Source organism: Macaca fascicularis, chromosome 12 (assembly GCF_037993035.2).
Source record: "Macaca fascicularis isolate 582-1 chromosome 12, T2T-MFA8v1.1".
Lineage (NCBI taxonomy): Eukaryota > Metazoa > Chordata > Mammalia > Primates > Cercopithecidae > Macaca > Macaca fascicularis.
In genome coordinates, this window is record NC_088386.1 from 38,921,333 (window position 1) to 38,933,882 (window position 12,550).

Consider the following 12,550-nt stretch of genomic DNA (forward strand, 5'->3'; position numbering starts at 1 on the left):
TCAGAACATATACATACAGATTCAGTTTCATCTGGTTTGATTTGGTTTGGTAATAATCCATACACTGAGCTAAGTGCTCCAATATTCTTTTTCTTTTTCTTTTTTTTTTCAAGGCTAGCTTGTTCCCCTGTTTTGGAAATTTCCTCCTTATGGAAACATCACATTACAACCAGTATTATACTTTACCAACTATTTTGTTGTAAATTCTGATGGCCCACTCTTAAGCGATCATTTATATGTGTACTTCTAGTATGTAAGACTTCAATGAGTTTTCAGTTTGTGTATTCCATTATCATGACTGTACTGAGAAGAAACTTAATGATTTATTCCTTAACCCAAACAGTTAATTTTACTCCTTTGACTTTTACAAAAATATCATTTGTCTTTCAAGAATAGGAAATCTTACAAATCAACACTGAAGAACTTACTCCTGTAACCAAACACCACCTGTTCCTCATAAGCCTATGGAAATAAATAAATAAATAAAGGGACTAGTCAGCTGGGTGCAGTGGCTCACACCTGTAATCCCAGCACTTTGGGAGGCTAAGGCAGGAGGATCACTTGAACCCAGGAGTTCTAGACCAACCTGGCAACATAGTGAAACCCCATCTCTATGAAAAATAGAAAAAAATTAGCCAGGCATGGTGACACACGTCCGTAAGCCCAGGTACTCACGAGGAAGAGGTGGGAGGATCGCCTGAGCCTGAAGAGGTCGAGGCTGCAGTGAGCCATGATGGCGTCTCTGCACTCCAGCCTGGGTGACAAAAAATAAAATGGAATAGTCAATTAAAAAAAAAAAAGGACCCAGAGACCTCAAGAATTCTGTTTCACCAATGACACCATAGCTTCTTAGTCTACTCATGTACATGTGCCTGTGTTTATGTAAATTTGAATTTTAAAATTGCTTGTAGACAAATGAAGATGAACAAAAGAAATAATGAAGATATCACATTAATGAGTGGGTATTCATAAATTTATATATAAACTTCAGATTATGTATTCCAAAGGGATCTGGAAATTTTTATATTTTTATGGAAGTTAGGAAGATTCTTTCTTTACCACTTTCATTACATTATTTCATTAGGAATCTGATGAAAGATAGGGATACTTGCCTTAGAAAAAGTTTCACATAAACAGTGTCAAATTGTGAAATTCCTGAAGCTCATTCACAGGCCTCCCTGGAGTCTTTGATTTCAATGTTATATCAGTTAACATGTATTAAATTCCTATCATATGCTAAGCAATTTTAAGAAGACTTAAAAAGTTTGGGCACAAAAACAAATGATATGTTCTAGATGATAAAGATAAAGTATTTGCACCTCATTTCACTGATGAGTAGTGAGTGAGTGGACACCTTTTAAAAGCCTACAACAGTGCCTGTACATAAATAGAGCTTAATAAATGTTAACCATTCTCTCTCCTCTAAAAAAAAAAGAAAGAAAAAGGAAGAATAGTGAGGGAGATACACATTTAAGCAATTATATTCAAAAACTAGATTAGATAGATAGAGATAGAAAATAGCACATACTTACACAGTACTTACAATTTTATAGTCCCTTTTATACCAGACAACTTTATAACCCCTTTTGTATATTTACTCATCTAATTCTCAGGTCATTATTAGTCAGGTACTGCTATTATTCCCATCTTATAGATGAAAATATCAAGGACTACAGAGGTAATGAAACTTGCTCAAGATTGCACAAGTATTAGGGCAGAACCAGGACTAAAAGCCAGGTAATGTGTTCCAAGAATCCTTGTGCTTAACCATCACATTTGCTGTCTCTCATAAAAATACAACAGAAAGGCCAGGCATGGTGGCTCACGCCTGTAATCCCAGGACTTTCGGAGGCCAAGGCGAGCAGATCACAAGGACAGGAGATTGAGACCATCCCGGCTAACTCGGTGAAAACCCATCTCTACTAAAAATACAAAAAATTAGCCTGGCGTGGTGGCAGGTGCCTGTATTCCCAGCTACTCGAGAGGATGAGGTAGAAGAATGGCATGAGCCCAGGAGGCAGATCTTGTAGTGAGCCAAGATTGCGCCACTGCACTCCAGTCTGGGTGACAGAGCCAGACTCCATCTCAAAACACACACACACACACACACACACACACACACACACACACACACCAGAAGTGTCTCAAGCAATATGTAATAGCAAGATGAAAGAGCAATTACTTTTGTTGGTAGTCTAGCAAAAGTCTCAGAGAAGCACATCAAATTTGTGTTAGGCATTTAAAGAGTAGAGGAGATACATAGCACCTACGGTGGGGTGTCTTATTAAATATAAATATGACTTATGCTCGGTGTAATGTTAATAAAGTTCTATGTCTCCTAATGAAAGAGTAAAGCATAATTACTGAGTTACTCATAAACAAGAAATCCCAAATACATGAAACATCCTATGGACCTAGCAAACCTGCAGAACTATTTTCCTGAGGCTAAACTGTTTTCAGAAATATGTTAGCTCTTAAAAACAGGTCTATAACAACAAATCCCAAATAGTGTATATCTGTGAGGTACAATTATTCTGTTGCTCATATGTAACTAGATTTGTAATTTTATTACTTCTCAAAGAATTGGCAAAGGGTGCAGCAACATAAGTGGATGAAAGCCATTATAACGGGTGAAATAAAATCCCGTGGCTAAGAAAGAACGGATTTCTAAATGGGAACATATTATTCAGTTCCTAGTTTTAAAAAATGGAACATAGAATATTGGTGGATTATGGGATATTGTCACTGGAATGTGCCACTTTCACCTGGAGCCACCCTATTTGGTGTCATTAGTAGCTGCTTATTCTCGCCATTTTTCCCCAACCCATTTCTTTCCTACTGCTACCTCACCCTGCCATATCCTGCACACAGACAATCCATTCTTTGTTTCTTCATTGGACCATAAGAGTAATTTTTACATGTCAGCACTAGTAAATCCACCCTATGACCATAGTAAGTTGTTTTTTTTGGGGGGGGGGGGGTTCTGTTTGCTTTTTTGAGACAGTGTCTTGCTCTGTCACTCAGGTTGAAGTGCAGTGATGTGATCTTGGCTCACTGCAGCCTCAACCTCCTGGACTCAAAATCCTCCTGCCTCAGTTCCCTAAGTAGCTGTGACCACAGGCATGCACCACCACACGTTGCTAATTTTTGTATTTTTTATATGGATAGGGTCTCACTATGTTGTCCAGGATGGTGTCAAACTCCTGGGCTTAAGCAATCCTCCCGCCTTGGCTTCCCAAAGTTCTAGGATTACAGGCATGAGCTACTGCTCCTGGCCATAGGTACTTTTGGAAAGAGTTGTTCTACCCCACCAGACTAACGACTCCTCCAGGACAGGTATAATCCTTTTTCAATTTTATAATATCAGAATATAGCGCTGTTAATGCATGTGTGCCAAAATAATTGATTATAAAAGGGAAAATAAATGAATATATGATCATAGATTCACTACAAAGGTGAATCACCAGTGGGATCCATATTTGTAAAATAAAGCAATGAAAACACAAGAGGCTAGAAAGAAAGGAAATTTGGCTAGATACGTTAATCACAGATGGAGACATTAAGATGTAGTATACGTCATCTTACGACAAAACAGGTACTGATATATGACAGTTTATATTTTTAAAAAGCAAATGTTTATTTAATTTTAATGTTAACATTAGTGATGTTATGCTAAAATGTGTGTGTTCCTAGTAATAACTTCATTACTAACATCTATCTAGATCAGAGCTCTCTACTATAATCAATAGAAATGTCATTGGCCTCCCCTCCTCTCTTCACCTCTCATTCTGCCATTTCTCCCTAGAGCACTATTAAATGCAAATTTCCCAAATTCTTTTCTGTGACTTTTATGGCCTGAAAGTAAGTAAGCTGATTGGTGATGAAAATTCAGAACAACATAGCCCAAGTACCCTGGGAATCACAGTTCTGCCAAGCACTTATGAACTAAGAAAAATATACTCTCTTGCTCATGTGGAATGTCGGAGGAGGAACTGTGCGGCTCACTCAGCTCACTAGGTGTTAGAACAACAGTGAAAGAGTATCCAGTGGTGACATACATAAAGACATGGCCTCCCTGGGAGCTCTAGTGATTTAGACTGCCCTGTGAAAGTTGAAGATGCTGTCGCTTTACAAAAGAATGGATATTGCATAAGTTGAAGAAAAAGAGAGCAAACCCACTGATAACACTGCCATGGTTAAGTGTTCTTACTGAAAACTTCTATCAACACTATGGCTCTAAAGAGTTCATTTCGGCAGCCAAGAACAGGGAAATGCCAGCTGAGACCCCAACGACTCCAAATGCTCATTAAATAGATTTTACTTTTTTTGGTGATGGCTGCTTGAAAATAGGAGTGTTTATGAGAAGAGCAAGCTCTCTTTAAATAAAAAGTAGGAAATGACAACAGAACAAGCTCACATTGTAAAATGCACTATGCAAAGAGAAAAACAAATACGCATGTTGCATTCTTTGTCATCTCTGACATCTTCAACTTCCACATTTCCCATTGGTTGCAATCAGAGCTGTTGTTTAGAATAATGACTGCTAGGTTCTGTAAGATTCTCAACATTACAGATATATTTCATTATGCAACCCTTTAGTATTCTAAAAGTGGAAGGAGAAATGAACTAAGCCATTTTAAGATAGATTTAAATTACAAAGATAGAAAAGCAGAGAGATTTTTATTCATTCTGAGCTAACCAGGACAATCAATTAACTAAAATCCCTGATTGCCAGAACATGCTATATAATTTGTGTTATATTAACTTGGGTTTTACTTTTACTTCGATTGTTTATAGCCTGTCAATGAAAATATTTCCTGAACAATGTTCAAGTATCAACAATTATTGATAGAATCAATTCATTGCAGCCTACTCTGTCTGGCTTGTGTAAGCTTTGTGTAGAAAACAAAGCTTCCAAAATCAGGATCCTGACCAGAAGGAAAGCTTTGTATATCATGAGCTAAGAACATTTATTTTTATCAATTTCAGATATGTATATGGTAAGACTTAGAACACATAGAATAAAATTCAGAAAGTAACACATACCGTGGAAGCTAACACTAAACATTAGAAAATGTGATCTTAATTAGACTTATTTTAAAGGATATGCCATATAAAAGCTATCATTAATATTATAATTTAATATTATTTAATTTAAATTCATATTTTAATTTACTCCTACTTTCTTCTGGCTTTCAGTTCTCAATTTTATGTTTCTTTTTGAGCCTATAATAAAACATAAACCTGGTCTCAGCCCCAGTTTAATATTTTGAGATGTTGAATATTTAATTTCACAAAATATATTTTTTCCACTCCTCAAAAGCATTCCTTTTTTGCTTTTCAGATTGCACATATACTGTGTTTTGGATTATTGGTAATGGTAAATACTTTCCTGTAATGCCTTTTAAATATTTTGCTCAGTAAGTAATAAAGAAGAACATCAATTCATTTGCCTGGCATTAAAATGAGACTTTGCTCCCTTATTGAAGAAGTAGAAGTTTTGGATTTCATTTACAAATGGCATGTACGGACTGCTTTCACCAACATCTAACAGGGTTTTCAATGACAGAATAATAAAATGTATCTTAAAACATTTGGGTAAAATTGTAATCCTATAAAGAATAAATACTTTAAAAAATATCCAGCCAATACTTACCAAATGAAGTTTATACTGTGTAGGGAGAAACTTTAGTGACCATTTATTCTAGTTTCTCATTCTAACATACTTTTTAAAAACCTCTTTCTACAAAATGGAAGAATAAAAAATTGCTAGCACAGTTTCAGTAATTTTGTTCTTTTCGATATTAGAAAAAACAGTGTTTTATAATACATAATTATTTCAGAAAAATTGAAAAAATAAAGTAAAATAATAGTACCCAGAGTATCTATTATCAAATATATTACATAAGAGTTACATATTTTTCTGCCTTTATTTTCCTTTACATATACATTTTTACTTTATAAATTGGGATCTTATAGCTAGTTTTGTTTCCTATTTTTTATCACTAAATTTAGAGTGTGAAAGTTACAAGTCACTAAATACTTTTTGAAAGACAATTTAATTTCTATGTTTATAATAAATACAACAAATTCAGTGTTTAAAAGGTTTGAGTTGGGGTTTTGTAATATTTACAGCAATAAATTAACAAAGTAGCAAACAAAATATTATAGAACATGTGCCTTTGCATCAGAACTTTTCTGTTCCTGGTTTAGTATACATCAGCTTTTTTAAAACATTTCAGTCTTAATGTATTGCTCAAAAGGTAATTCTTTGAATGATGTTTATAAATAGGCTTTTTTATACATACTTTACATCTCTCTCTGATTTAAATAGTCCCGTTTCCCCTCACAACAAATATACCAAAGTACTGTCTCCAGTTAAACATTAATAATTAATTTAATACACCCAGAATGTCATAATACTTAATGAGTAGAATACTCTGGCTTTAGAAACAGCCTTTGGAGATAAATGCAGAAAGGAAAATAAACAAACATAATGTTTACTGAAATTAATTAGAATGGTGGAGGGTCCTCCTCACCAATGCTTTGGATGCTGACTTTGGGAGATGTTTGAATTCAGCAAAGCAGGTCATCTAATAATAGTGGCTAATGTGATTAGCACTTGTGAAAATAAGGTCATAAAGCACAAATTCTAAGATCTTTTAGAAATAACTTTCAGGTGATTGGAAGTTCAAAGCCGTTCTTGAGTCTGGAGATACGAAACAGTTTATTAAACAGACATTAAAGTACTTCTAAAACTTTAAGAAATAAAGACACTTTTCTATAAGTCTCTTCTGGTATTAAGGCTAATGTTATGTATCCATGTTACCTCTTGGCTTATTGGGGTCAATTCCCAGTTATCTATCCAAAATAGTAATACAATGGATCAAACCCATTATCCTCCCTGTTCTGAATTCTCTCTCTGATAACAGTGGTAGGTAGTTTATAAAAGAGCTGTAGTCACTCTTAATGCCTGAGAGAAAAGAATATACTTTCAAAACAAAAATCAATGGGAACTTTGAATCACTCAAGAGTATCATTTTAGCTAGTTTTTTCCAACATCTTCCTAAGCACCATCCTCTACTAGTTCTGCTAAAAGTAGAAGCATTGATTGATGTGTTTTATCTCCTTCCCCCTCCACTGCCATCCTGTAGCAGAGATTCTAGAAAGAGAAGAAATGCCCTAAAGACGGGTTGCTTGAGGGAAATGGAGAAGTCAAAGATTTGAATTATATCCACAAACTGGATAATCAATCTCTGAAGTATTGAAAGTTGACCGTACACAAAAAGTGCAGTAGATAAATATTACAGTTTGTAAGTTGAAGCATTTGAAATGTTGATGGGAATGGGTGAAATCTTTGGTGGTATATATGATAAACCTTGGAACCAATAAGGGTTTGTGGGTTTTGTTTTTTTTTTAAGTTTTAAAGGCTTGAACCATGAAGTTTTAAATGGGAGTTTCAAAAATTTGCAAGTTAAGTGTCCCCGATGGCTTGTTTTAGAAATTCAAATTTCCAAATATGTACTCATTAAAAACAGAGATGATTAATCAATTGTCTCATGTGCATGCATACATGCCTCCCATGTACATGACTAAACTAAAAATGGGAGTGAAGGTTGAGAACTCAGTCTGTGCACAACCTGATGAGCAAATCATCATCCAAGCATAAATTTGCCTGTTGATGCCGATCAGTGCTTGAATTCATAGTAAAATGACCCACACTGACCATTAAACAAGGTGGGTTTTTTAGGTATATATATATGTGTGTATATATGTATATATGTGTATATATGTATATATGTGTATATGTATATACATATACATATATATGTATGTGCATATATACACACACACACACACACAGTGTGTCAGCTTCATCATGGCATAGTTTACACAATTCTATTTAGTTTCCTGAAAAAGAATCTGAATTTTCTAATGTGAACCTTCATTGTTCTAGTCTTCTACAAAGGTGTATTGTCAACTATAGAGAAAAGTGAACAACCAAAGGTTGTCATAAAAATTAAATTGAAAATAAAGGAATCTGAAATAATTATTAATAGATTTCCCTTTTTCAAGTAAATATATATACTTCAAACTTTAGGAAAAAGAATGACTATTTGTTTTCAAATAAAAAATAAAGGAAGCAAGTATACAAACAAGTAAATTTAAAGAAGTTATTCCTCAACATCCATTAAACAAATACCTTACTGTGCCCGGAGCTAGATTCTTATTTTCAGTTCTCAAAATATGCAGTGGAATAGAGCAAAAAGAACAAAATTACCCATTTCTGTAAGTATCTACTTTGTGTAAAGCAGTATAGTAGGTATTTTCCAAAGAAAATGATGAAGGAAGGGATAAAGAGAAATAGAACCGTGGTTATAGCCCTCAAAAAGATCTAATCTAATTGGAGAATTGAGTAGGCATCTGATAGTGTAAACAAAACAGATAAAGTAGATTAATAAGGAGTACTAATATAATATGTTACTACTCTGCTTCTTATTAGTCTCCTCCTTAATCTACTATTTGAAGTAATAGTGTAGCATAGTAGAAAGAACGTTACTCTGTGGTTTCCATTCCTGGCTCTGTTACTAACATTTGGGCTGACCATGGGCAGATGACTTAATAACAGGAATAGCTATCATTGATTTGATTTCCTGGGTGCTTTACATACATCGTTTTTTTCAATCCTCACATCAACCATATGGTATCATTCTGACAAACAAGTGACTGTAAGTCCCGTTTGTTAGAGATAGTCCCCCTTTTGCCCTATTTTCTAAGTGCACTTGTTATCAGTGTCAGTGTCTCCTTTTACCCTCAAGAGTGCCCCAGTTTGGATGATATAATAAATTTTCTCCATTTAATGAGAAATTTGATAATTGCAATCTAGCAAGTAGTAGAAACAGATTTGATCCAAGGCTGTTGATGCCTAAAGCCCATATACATAGCCACTCTGTATGTTCATTCTGGTTAAATAGTTGCAGCGCTTCCTTGTATATATGTAAAATGAAGCCATTAAAGTAAATGATCTCCAGGATTCCTTCCATCTCTGAACTCTAGGACTCCAAGTACAAGCAGACACATATGTGTGGGCTCATGATACTGGGATATAAACTTTACATCAGGCTTAGCACAAAGAATTAGGAAACAATGATGAAAAGAAGGCTAGACAGAATGGGAAATTTAACACATTATAGAATTCATAATACAGGTGTGGCTGTGAATCCTTGCAGAAAGAAAGTAGCCTCCCCGGGCAATGTGCATGAGAAATAACCCTGGACAATTAGTTAAGCGAAGCTGTATCTTGGTGTGTGAATGACGTGTTAAGAACATGAAATAATGTGGCATCCTGGTCCTTGCATTTCAAAAATATTTGAATATTGTTTAGGGTCATTTGTATTTATTTAAAATAAGACTAGTTGTATTAAAACAAATCTAGTTGCATGTATTTAAAACAAGTCTAGTCAAGTAAAGTCTTCATTCAAATTCTTTATTTTGCTGAATATTATATGGCCTACAAAGAGTTGTTTGGCTCTGTTGTGATTTTAAGGTGCACTTCAGATTTATATTCTCCCCAGATTATTATATTTTCCTGGGGAATGTTGATGCATTCCCACCAGCTTTGACTTCTCATATTCCCCTCTTTACCCTCATCTTATTGGATGTCTGCCATCAATATTAAATTGTCTTAATCCTGCTTTTTCTACCTATTGCTGCTTTTGCAGTTGGCACTGATTCTTATGCCCCTTAAAAGGTACTTGTGTGGCAAAAGATTGAAAAAAAATTGGCAGTTGTTGTCAGCGTTAATGTAGAAAAATAAATCTCTTATATTACCAGTTTGGATTTACTTTTCATTTTTAATGGCTCCAACAGATGTTGGAGGAATCCTCTACTTCCTGCACACTTCCATTTTTACAGCTGGTACTGCTTGACTGGTTCTTGACTTTGGGGGAGCAGTTCCTGGGTGTTTACACAGTGATTTACAGGCACCCTGTCACTATAGACTATGACCATCCTCTTGTGTCTTTTTTTTCCATGAGATTTTTCTTGAAATCGACGTCACTGTCTCAATGCAGCACTTCACAAAGTTTCTCTAACCCAGTGTTTCCTGAGCAATAGATTCTTTCCCTACTGTGCAGCATTCTGAAATGTTTGGTATGTTAGATTTAAAAAAACAAGCATAAAGGAGAGGAGGTACACATAAGAGGTGATTTTCAAACACAGCAAATCAGGCAGTCTGTCTTTTTTGATATCTCTTTGTATCTTTTTCTTATTTTTTCCCGAAGTATTCATCACAATTTTCATTTAGGTGGTTCACTTCTCTTGGTGCTTTTGCTTTTTCCTAAAACCACCCTGCCTGCTTGCCTGCCTGCCAGCCTGCCTGCCTTCCTTCTTTCCTTCCTCCCTCCCTCCCTCCTTCCCTTCTTTCTTTCTTCCTCCCTTCCTTCCACCAGCCTCAATGGCACCAGCTTCCAAAAACTGCACTAATATCCTAAGGCTATTGTGACAAAATATCACATAAAAAGGAGGCTTAAAACAACAGTAGCCTCTTGTCTCACTGTTTTGGAGGCTAGAAATCTGAAGTCAAGGTGTCTTCAGGGCACGCTCCCACTGAAACCTGAAGGAATCGTGCCTTGCCTCTCTGGTTTCTGGTGGACAGCTGGCAATCTCTGACAGTCCTTGGTGTGCAGCTGGATCACCCAGTCCTCTGCTTTTGCTGTCACATGGTGTTCTCCTTGTGTGTCTTCACATTCTCTGTGCATGTCTGTCTCTGAGTCCAAATTTCCCTTTTGATAAGGACACCAATCATATTGAATTAGGGTCCCCTTAGTGACCTCATTTTAACTTGATTACCTCTGCAAAGACCCTATATCCAAATCAGGTCACCTTCTGAGGTACTGGGGCTTAGGACTTCAACATATCTTTTCTCGAGGGGGACACAGTTCAACCCATAGCACCAACTAAGAACAGAATTTTCCTCACACTTGCTTCCAAAAGAAATGTTGACAGCTTTTAGCAATTGGGAAGATCCCGTGAGGCTGAAAGTGCCATCGCCGGCTGCTGTCTTGTCTGTGACTTTTCTGTGCTGTTCACTTGCTCTCTTGGTTTGAGAGTTCCCATAGTAGAAAAGGCAGAGTCAGACACAAAATTCTCATAAAAAGCATTTGCTTAAGCGACAGATTCAAACCACAACCTTTGCAAGAAGCTCTTTAGTGAACTGTATAAAATTTGCTTGGTAAACATCCTGACTTGAGAAAAGAAAAACTATCAAGCATTGTGAGAAAGAAAATTATCAAGTACCAGTAACTCTGGCCATAGTTTTATTTTTCTTCCCAAACTGTATTACATAGACACATATCAAAGTTGCAGACGATACCAAAAGAGCGTATCAACCCTCAACTGTAATGCCCTGTTTCAGTAATTAATAAAACCATTTAAAATGTTTTTAAATTTTACTAGGGATAGAAAAAAAATACATTAGAAATAACCACATTTCAGAACTATTGCAGTATTTGCCTAAGAAGGCTTCAAAGTTTTCTTCTAATGACAAATAATTTATAATTGTCATTGTCACTTCTATTGGAAAATGGAGGAAAATAAAACATTTTCCTCAAGCAGATTTCTTGGCTCATTTATATAAGGTTAGCATGGCAATACTTTTATTTGAATGCATCTTTAAAAATTAGAAATAGCCATGAATATTCTTGATTACTAATAAAATTGAAATGTTTTTTTTTTTTTTTTTTTTTTTTTTTGAGACGGAGTCTCGCTCTGTCGCCCAGGCTGGAGTGCAGTGGCCGGATCTCAGCTCACTGCAAGCTCCGCCCCCCGGGTTTACGCCATTCTCCTGCCTCAGCCTCCCGAGTAGCTGGGACTACAGGCGCCCGCCACCTCACCCGGCTAGTTTTTTGTATTTTTAGTAGAGACGGGGTTTCACCGTGTTAGCCAGGATGTTCTCGATCTCCTGACCTCGTGATCCGCCCGACTCGGCCTCCCAAAGTGCTGGGATTACAGGCTTGAGCCACCGCGCCCGGCCAAAATTGAAATGTTTTAATGTCAAAAATGAATTATATTTACAAATCCTCTGTTGTTAATAATGCTGCTACAAACCTATGTGGAATCCAAATTGTCTCTCTCAGAAGTGCTTTATTGAAAGTAATTATGCCAAATATGGAAAGTATACACAATAATTTGTATCACATTCTCGATATTAAGCCAGATTCTTGCAGTTCTCAAACAATTCTTCAGTATGTTAATTTGATTTAAATTTTTAAAAAGTTGATTCAAGAAACTGTAGAAAAACAAAATAGTTAAGCCAGTTGTTCAGACAAAACCAGTAATTATGTGCCTAAAGTATTTTGTCTCCTAATTCATTTGCTTTGACATCACACAGACCTAGTCTTACATATGGTAGCCGGTACTAGACCATAAAGGGTGTTATGCAGTGAAATACTAAACAAGTCACATTGGACAAATCTAGGGGCAGGACTTACAAGATGGGGTCTTAGAGTCTATAATGAAATATTTACAACAGCAATAAAGAAACAGGTAT

At 35.9% G+C, this 12,550-nt stretch overlaps 1 protein-coding gene and 1 long non-coding RNA gene across 5 annotated transcripts in view; one reads left to right on the plus strand and one right to left on the minus strand.

Moving 5' to 3' along the window:
- ARHGAP15 (Rho GTPase activating protein 15) overlaps positions 1-12,550 on the plus strand; it is a 629,485-nt gene that overhangs the window by 245,445 nt on the left and 371,490 nt on the right. The window lies entirely within an intron of this gene.
- The window catches only part of LOC123568038 (uncharacterized), an 80,295-nt gene that overhangs the window by 61,815 nt on the left and 5,930 nt on the right, over positions 1-12,550 (minus strand). Inside the window, exon 2 of the long non-coding RNA XR_006691239.3 lies at positions 676-754. This is a non-coding gene — a long non-coding RNA (uncharacterized lncRNA). The remainder of the gene's footprint in view (positions 1-675; positions 755-12,550) is intronic.